Below are 10,366 nucleotides of genomic sequence, written 5' to 3'. Positions count from 1 at the left end.
GCTTATAATGATAGTTTCAGTTTCGTCTAATGGGTCCATCAACAAACTACTCGATTCAGGAAAGTGTAAGCTTAAACCGCTAATGAGCCGGAAAATCATAGTTGAGATCGTATTACGCTTTTTCACGTATTTTTTGAATGGAGACAGTGCCAGGGGTAAGATTGCTTATCATGTTTCATTGTGTGTCACAAGAGTAGATGTGAAACTTCTACATATATGAAGAGAAGATCAAAACTTCACTTGTCGAATCTTTGATGACGTGATTTATGTGTTTAAGAAGATCTACACGCTTGACATTTTGTTCCAATGCTGGTTATCTCTAGGGTTTTTTTTAGATTTATTGTGTAGAATATTGTTTTTATAGTCGTGTATAAAAAGTGCAAAATTAATTACATAAATAGAATAATATAATTAAATTAGTGGTTCCGAGATAACATATTTCTAAATTGATTATGTAAATGTATTATATGATGATAGATCTTGTTATGCTTCAGACTTCAAGAACATACCCCTAATTTGATTATGTGAATATATTATATGCTCATAGATCTTGTTATGCTTTGGACTTTAATAGCATCAGTTACAAGTTATTTTTATGAGATTTTTGTGTTATACATGTCAGTTGTATAATTGACTGTTGTATACTTAGTACACAAACAATTTACCTAGATAATTGTCAAAACTGTAGTTCGTTGCATTTTGATGGATGGTAGTTAGTCCATAGATTGGTTTAGTATCGAGATTGTCCTTCAAGAGGTCAAGAAGTGTCAATTCTACAAATTTCAGCAACGATGGTTAGAGGAAGTTATGTTTTAAATGGAGGTCAAGTGGTAGGTTGAGCGGTGGTGAAAAAAGAGCGGTTCCTACTAGATTCTAGAGTGGGTGTAATTGTTGATGAAGACCATATGAGACATATGATGTTCATATATATTTTGTGATTCATGTAATAATGTATCTGTTAAGGGGGACTTGGAAATAACACTTACAATAACATATAGGTAGGATTGGTTTGTTGAGTGGATTGGGTTGTTGAGATATTTTATCAACAAACAATCCCTTAATTTAGAATTTGTTGGATCTCATAAGCACTATAAATGTGTTATGTAATTTAGGATTGGTTTGTTGAGTGGATTGGCTTGTTGATATATTTTCTCAAAAAAAAATCTCTTAGTTTAGAATTTGTTGGATCTCATAAGCACTATAAATGTGTTACGTATTTGAGTGTTTTGTGGTGTAATAGAAAAATAGCTTTTTTTTTGTACGTTTCTACTTTCTTTGTAAAATTAAGTTTAAGAATTATACATCTTCCTCACACATAAAAATGTATCTCTCTCACTCTCTCTCTATATATATTACTTTATCTCTTTACAATTGATAAAAGTATATCACTTCACATGTACGTCTAAATATTTAGACTCACAAACATGTTTATTTTAGAATAAGATTTTCAAAGATTAAATTTAATTATCAATAATTATTAGTTGGATGGTTGAGATTTAACCTCCACAAAATATTCTATAATATTCTTGGTGGTATGCACATATCAAAGGTTGAGATTTATCTTCAAAGTAGTTGTGCCATTTTTCTCTTTTAAGTTTAATTGATTAATTAAATAAAATGCCATATGGACAAGTGTCATATGAAACGACTGACGGTTTTTTGGGCTGTGGTATTAATAAACCATAGTACTATCTCCATGGTATTGCAACAAAGCCTATTTACAAATTAAGAATCTCCATAGTAGAGTGGGGGGAGTCTCCATAGTTAAGAATGTTGTTACGTGTTTAATGTGTATATGTTTAACTTATATATTGTTTTTTATAATGAATAATAAGAAAGATAATAATTTAAAATAAAGTTATAAATTAATTAATTAGAGTTTTGATGTTTATCATGGATTGATGCTTATAGGCCTTTTCCAACCATTTAATTTATATGGCCGTGCTACTTTATTTGTATTGAGACTAAAACTTATATATTCTTACCAAGTCATTTTATCAACTACAAATCGAGCAAGCACACTGAGAGTAAGATTTTTGATCTTTAATTAAAACTAATCAAACATATACAATTTTTTTTATTATAATAGTTGATATAGTTTTAATATTTAGAGAATATTTTATTTTTGTTTTAAAATGAGTATGGCCGTGCTACTTTATTTGTGTCGAGACTAAAACTTAAATATTCTTACCGAGTTATTTTATCAACTACAAATCGAGCAAGCACACTGAGAGTAAGATTTTTGATCTTTAATTAAAACTAATCAAACATATACAATTTTTTTATTATAATAGTTGATATAGTTTTAATATTTAGAGAATATTTATTTTTGTTTTAAAATGAGTATGTCACAACTCAAGGTTAGCAGCATATGAATTACACATATTCCTCATATTTAACTAGAGAATGAAATTTTTGACCTAACAATTTAAAACATTAAAAATTTAAATTTTAAATAAAAATAAATTTATTATTATTATTATTTAAATAAAAACATTAATTTTTTTATAATAATAATAATAAAGTTATAACTTAATTAATTTTTATAATTTGAGCAATCATGAAGCCTATAAGTATTTTCCAACTATTTAATTTATATGGTTGTGCTAGTTTATTTATGTTTAAACTGAGAGTTAAATATTATTACCACATCTCCTTCATACTATGTTGTAATATCAATGGAAAATGGAGCAAGCTAGTGGGAATGGGATTATTGATGTTTAATTAAAACTAACCAAATTCATTTTTGCTTTTGTTTTTGTTTTTATTTTTTTTGTTAATGATAATTGACATTGTTTTTATATTTACAAAATATAAAATTCTAATTTTAAAATGAGTATGTGTCAACTCAAGATTGAGCAAAATATGAATTACACATTTTCCTAACTATAGAATGAACTTTTTCACCTAACAACTGATAAGAGTTTAAAACATTGAAAATTTCAATTTTAAATAAAAATAGTTTGTTTTAAATTATTTTTAGTAAAACTTTTATTTATTTATTTTTATTTTCCACAAGAAAAAATCCATAAATTTCATTAATAAAAATAAAAATTACATTTTGTAGACACATATACTGTGTATACTCAAAGAGTCATGACATAAGCATGCCATTACATTTGTGAGTTGAAAAGTGCATGAGTCATGACATAAGCATTCCATTACATTTGTGAGTTGAAAAGTGCATGTCTAAAGCTGATATGAGAATGTACATTTGAGCACAAATAATAAAAAGGAAATTCAAAGTTGATCATTTTTCGTTGAATTTTTCTTTTTAGCCCTTCCTTCTTTGGACCTGTTGCCACCCATGAAGATCTGGGTCAACCAAAACCAAAGCTAGTTCTTTGCCCTCCTCCAAATGAGGGGGATCTTTGTCAAAGTCTGAACCCTCTAAGGAATGAGCTTGTTTGGTGCCACCCGGACATGCTAAGGGATGTTTCACTTCAAGATCCATACCTGACTATGGGGGAGGAGCATAAACATCTTGTTCTACATTCTCCTCCTCCCCTATCTTTTTGGTTTGTTTAGGTTGTATCTCTATGTTTTGATCCTCCTCTTCCTCTAAGTGAGTAGTATCACTAAACTACCATCCTTTTCTATTTGTCTCTTTTTTCTTTTTGGGATCTTTTTTTTTCCATAGGACACGAGGAGATGTCGTGTTTGGAAGCAAATACAACATCTGAAGGTCGTGTTACCGTAGTCTAGAATTTGAGACCACTGGAAAATATTATGCTTAAGAGTGATGTGATATGGTAATCCTTTGTTAAGGTCCACCTCCACACAGATCCTAGAAAAGGTAAATATTCCTTTTTAAGTTCTTTCTAGGTCTATTTTTTAAATTTTCCTAGTTTTTTCCCAATATCTTCAATGAATTGATGGTGCCAAAATGGAAGGTGAAGATTTGGGAGCTTAACCCATATTAACATAGAAATGAACACCATGGATGTCACATCAAAACTAGAAAACCACATGGTAATAAATTTCTTTTTGTGTATCAAATTGGACCACAAAAAATCCCTTTGAGCAGAGGTAAATATCATAATTAAATGTCCATGAAACTTTAAATTTTTATAAGAATTATGATGATTAATATTACATACAATTTAATTATATATATAATCACAAAAATAATTATAATATTATAACAATAATTATTTAGTTTTAAAATATCAAACAAATTTAATACTAAATTTAATTATCAAATTAATATGAGAGAATAATAAACATATATAATATAACTAATTAACTAGTTGAGAAATAATAAAACTGAAACGTTTTTGTTTTTTTAGTTTAGTTTTTGAATCTAGTATTTGGCTTGACACGTAACTACTAGTAAACCTATGGGGTCTATGGCATGTCCTCCACTCGATATATATCTTAGTAATCACAAATTTCACATTACTTTAATCACCAATTGAACTGCCCCATTGAGACTTAACTATAACATTTAAAACTATAAAGAACATTTTAATAATAATTCATAATAATTATTCAAAAAGGTTAACACTGGCTATAGAAAAATTCGAGAAGAAGGTATTCTGGTTTGAGGTGTACGTAGTCACCTTTGAATCAATGGAGCCTCTGTTGAAGAATTCTTGGTTGGAGTGGAGAAGTACTCTTATCGATGGAGCCTCTGTTGAAGAGTTCTTGGTTGGAGTGGAGAAGTACTCTTTTTATTTCCAGATTGCAGTAACAGTTTTTTTCAAAGACAATGAGAGTTGCATAATCTAGTGGTGACATGTTACTGTCTTTGGGAGTTTTAGGTGTTGGGACATATATAAACCAACAAACTATAAATGGGGCAAATGTGGGTATGAAGTAGGATGGGATACTGAGGCAAAGAACCAACCTTGGGTAGAGGGAGAAGGTTGTGCATGTATTTCAAGTCCCATCCATCATTATTTGGATGAATGAGGGGAGTAGACATGTGTGGGGGGACAAGATCACTAGTGCGTGACCACAAAAGAGAGAACCTGGGGCATGGTTCAGGTAAGTTCCTAGGGATTCCTAGAAAATTAGCCATCTCAGAAAGTAAAAAATCTCATAATAATTGGGAATTAGTATAGAAATGAACATAAACATAGGGCGACCTTTCTCCTCTCACTCCTAATGGTTAATTTCTGTTACCTTGTCTGCCTCTGCCCCTTCCTCTATTTATATTTAAGAAACTCATTCTCCAAATTAAATAATTATTTGACAAAAATTCGTCGCTGTAAGTGTTAGGGTCCTATAATTATAGGAAATATGATGATTTAGATGTTATTTGTTGCTCTCATGATGAAGATTTTAGCTTATTGACTCGCCCCACTTCCTCTCCATTTTCCATCATCCTTTACTCAACTTCCTGCTTTATCACCCACTTTCCTTGTTAATTCATCTGAATATTACCCCAACATAAGCCAAATACCCGCTTTTAAATCAGTAAGAATAGGTTTGTGTGACAAAAAGGTTATATATTGTAGAGATTCTGGTTTTAAAGCCTTGGATTTTATTCAAATTTTCATAAAAATTAAGCCCAAAAGCTTAGCTCCCACTCCATGCAACCTGCATTCACAATACCTAAGCCTAGCACACCTAACATCAAGCACAAGTGGGTAGCCTTGGGCTTGTGGGATAAATCCCATAAAGTGTATATATATATATATATATATATAGAATCCCTCTTTTTACCCCTTACTTCACAAAACCCTATTAATATAAAGTTTTGGACTTTATATTAATCTATCCTCGCAAGCCTATACTACCTCTTCCCCCTGCAAAGTCAACCAATGGCCCACCCCACACTAAGAATTAAACCCCCTTTATTTTTATTTGCCTCAAGTTTCGTAAAAAGAAATGAATGATTAAAATTACAACAGTTAACACTAAAAAAACATGCGAGATTAATGGTTTTACCAGCCCACCTTTTCGCTACATGGCAGCCCCATGTTATATTCCATCCTAAAAATAATACCACCTACCACTTTAAAGCGGTGCGATAAACCATTAACTGTTTAATTGTTTTGGTTTTGAATCTTATAAATGTTACAGGAATATAGGGTGGATTAATTTCAAGTGAAATACAAAGATATGAGAATGCGGTAATATTTCAGAGCTACGGGTGAAACCATACTTGAGGTAAAATTATATGGCTACAGGGAATATGAAACTAAGGTTGTGGAATGAGATTCAAAGGTAAAATGGTTTTACAACGACACATGAAATCACATGAAATTAATGAATAGGAGAGAAAATATAGCATTCATGTAAATGCATTTCAGGATAGAATATTAAGGTGAAATCAATTTACAGGCATGGTGGAATCAATTTATAGGCATGGTGAAATCAATTTACAGGTGTGGTGAAATCAATTTATAGGTGTAAAATCATGTTGCAGGTCAAAGTAAAAGAGTAAAGTGAGAATACTCTTCCAACCATACAAATCAACACATGGTTATATAAAACCATCCAAGGGTGAAAGGAATTTACATACAAATAAAATGAATTTACAGAGGAAGGAGTAATAGAAATAAAACTACACATGGTTTTGTGAATTCATGGAAGGAGAAAACAAAACCATGGATTGGAAACAACACATGGTTTTGAAGAAAATTAATTATAAATTGTATTTAAAATATTTTGGAAATATTATTCAATTATGTATATTATTAATTTTCCAAAATATTTTGTGACACTAATGAATGATAAAACAACAGGGAAGTCGAGAATCAACAAGCATTTGAGTGAATTAGTAAGAGAAAGATAGATACATCTGCATCTACTAGTTCATTTGCTAGCACAACCACAAATTTGGGTCCACATCTTACCTGCTCCCACTTCCACAACAACGACATTTGCGCAACACATTCCACCAGAACTATTGATCTACAACAATTAGAGCTTTTAGTTCATCTATAGTCTAAAAATGTCATGTCTGTTAGAGACAACATTTATTGTAAACAATTTGTAAATTTTGTATAAATACTTCTACTTTTGAAGTATTAGGGGTGGATTGTTTGAGATCAGAAATATTAGTGATCTGTTGGAGCATTGTAAGTTTTTTTTTTTAAATCATTGGAGCATCAATACTAAGCAGACCATTCATAGGATTCTTGTGGCTTAAATACTGGTGATGTTTTTCTTATGTTAAAGTGTTTCACTGTCATCTCTTCACTGTAATCATCTAAATTCCAATTGCAAAACAGAAAATGTGATGAATATGATTTACTTTTGAGTACCTTATTCTGGCTGCTTTTGCAATCTATATGTTTTCTATTGAAGGCCACACTAAAGAATTCTTGACTGCTCTTTAGTTCTGCCTGATTGAATGAATGCCACACTAAAGAATTCTTAATTTCTCTTTATTTCTGCTGAAGGTTTTCATTGTTCTTCCATCATCCACTTATTATTCTAAAAGATCCAGTAAATATTCCTAACTTGCCTTGAGTTTACTCTGTGAAAATTGATGCAACCATCCAATTTACCTTTTGACTCCATTGCCCAATAGATTCTAATTATATTGAATACAATCAGTCTTCCAAAACCCAAAACACAAGTACTATCATAACTACTCTAAGATTTTCAAGCAACAAAGATAAATTTTACAGAGAGAGCCCTCTCTGGGATTGGAAGGGCTAGATTCCCACCCCGAAGTTGGTTTGATGTTACATTCTTGTGATTTGTCCTACAACCTTCAAATTACAGGGTGATAATAGAAAGTATGGTGTCTAGGGATAAATTTTTCATATTTAGAGTTGTTGGTAGTCGGATCAAGTGTTGTGTATGTTGGCGTAGTTTTCTGGGCCAAGATTTACAAGTTGCATGTCCATAATTTGATTAAAAGCAAGTGTCTCAAAATGGTTCACACATTGCATATCCAAGTTTACCAGTAGCTAGTGGGGATTGGGTGGAAAAATATGAATCTCCTTTATATTAGATGGGTCTGGAAGAGCATGGTGAAGTAAGCATGTGTTTCATATCCTACACTGTGAATGTGTGCCATTTCTCTTAGATGGTATGGTCGATTTGCCAAATCCAGCGGCGTTGTGGGTGACCATTTTTATTCATGCATAGGTAATCAATTCTGGTTGTTAGTGGTTTCATATTCTTGAATTAGAATTAATTGGCCTTATAAGATGAGCATTTGGATCCGCTGCCAAGGTGTTACTTCATAAATTTACTTGACTGTGCATCCACTAGGTGTAGGTGCGTTGGCTTTCAAGGGAGGGTAATAGCTTTTGCAGAGTATTGTTTGGAGATTTTGATGGATCCTTGGTTTTGAATTCAGCGAGTGGTGTATTTCTCTTAGGGGTTTCATTGGGATCCAAATCCAGACAAGGGGCAAATGGATAGGGGGTCAACATGTGGAGCTGGAGACTCTAATAGGCAAGTGGAGGGGTATCTGCCTCAATTGTGATTTTTTCTCTGAAACGACTGCATTGCATTGGCTGAAGGGTGATCAAACATTATGGATGTTCCCTATGCCCCACAGTGCATAAATTGAATAAAATAATGTCCTTTAAATCACAGGTTGTGGGGCATCATTGCCGACGACTGGCCCTATGTTTTCTATTGTGTGAAAGGGCTACATTTCATTTCCTGAAGGGTAACCAACCAAATTAGATGATCATTTGGGACCTATACCAAATAAATTGAATAAACCAGCTTTGATGCAAAATTTGCTCTAAATCCGCAAGTTGTGTGGTGTCCTCGGTGACTACTATTTTTGGCCATTTGGCGGGTTTTTTGTGTCTATGGGGATATTTGAAATTCAGACAACTCAACAGTTGACATGGAAATTCAATCAATTTTTTTTTACAACATCCTTAATTCCAATGAACTAGTGGACATTACCATTATGGCAAATATTGAGGTGACAAAGAAAGATAGAAGTCATTCTGCCCACCTGTTATGAAACCAGCTCACAAAAAGATAGAAAAGAGAGATCCACTTCTTAGAATTCAACCTCTTCGAGGGGGCAACCTCCTTTACATTACATAAATGAACAATTCTTGGATGATACAAATGACAAAACCTCCTTTCTATCTATAGGAGTCTAAGGAGTCACAATATAATCCAGCCGACCTAACAATAATAATATAAAGCCACAAAAATAACAATAGAGGGATTCTATGGGGCACAGAAATAACAATATGGGGGTAATAGGGGCACAACAATATAAATAGGGGGTATAACTACAATAGTAATGGGGTAATCACTAGTATTATAGGGACCCAACATGCCCCTCTCCTTCAAAAAAGTTTTGTCCTCAACGCTTGAGTAGTTCTGGATACTTCTGCATAAAATTCTCATCCTCCCATGTGGAATCTTCAGCGGATAAGTTCTTCCACTTGATAAGATACTCTGAAATTGATCGATTTCGTAGCTGTCGAGTTCTTGTTTCTGTGATTGCTTCTGGTTCCAATATAATTTTTCCTTCCTCGTCAAGTTCTGGCAATATTGTTTGAATTGGGAGCTTGTCACCTATAACCTTCTTTAAACATGAAACATGGAAAACTGGGTGCAATCGAGAAGCTGCAGGAAGCTCCAATTTGTATGCCATAGTACCAATCTTTTCCAGCACCTTGTACGACCATAATACTTTGGTGATAATTTATTATCCTTCTTAGCTTGCTTTAGGGACATTTTCTTATATGGTTGTAGCCGTAGGAATACCCAATCACCTACATCAAAACTTCTTTCACTGCGATGTTGATCTGCCTGTTGTTTCATTCTATTTTGTGCCAACACGAGGTTATCCTTTAAGAGTTGGAGGACTTGTTGTTGATGTTCGATGTGATGTTCCACTGCCTGAACCTTAGAATTTTCTCTTAAATATGATGTGATGGATGGTGGTTGATACCCATAGAGTGCCATAAATGGGGTCATTTTTGTTGCTGTATGGAAGGAAGTGTTATACCACCATTCAGCTAGAGGCAATTTGACCCATTGTGTTTGTTTATCAGATACAAAGCAACGAAGATATCCTTCCAAACATTTGTTTACTATCTCAGTTTTCCCATCAGATTGAGGATGATAAGATGAGCTATGAGCTAACTGAGTACCAAGACAAGAAAATAATTCTGTCCAAAAATTTCCAGTGAAAATGGGATCTCTATCACTTACAATAATCTTTGGGTTTCCATGTAGCTTTTGAACTGTTTCCATAAATGCAGTAGAAACTGTACTGGCTTTAAATGGATGTGATAATGCACAAAAGTGTGCATACTTGGTAAGTCTGTCAACTACCACCATGATGACACTCTTTCCCTCAGACTTGGGTAAACCTGTGATAAAATCCATTGAAACCTCCTCCCAACGTTGGCTTGGAATGGATAAAGGTTGTAATAGACCTGGTGTCTTAATTGTTTCAACTTTATTTTGCTGG

The sequence above is a fragment of the Pinus tabuliformis genome, chromosome 8 (assembly GCF_031772625.1).
Source record: "Pinus tabuliformis cultivar Carrire ecotype Pingquan chromosome 8, CPIR1, whole genome shotgun sequence".
In the NCBI taxonomy this organism is placed as follows: domain Eukaryota; kingdom Viridiplantae; phylum Streptophyta; class Pinopsida; order Pinales; family Pinaceae; genus Pinus; species Pinus tabuliformis.
Note: the sequence above shows the minus strand (reverse complement) of the source record.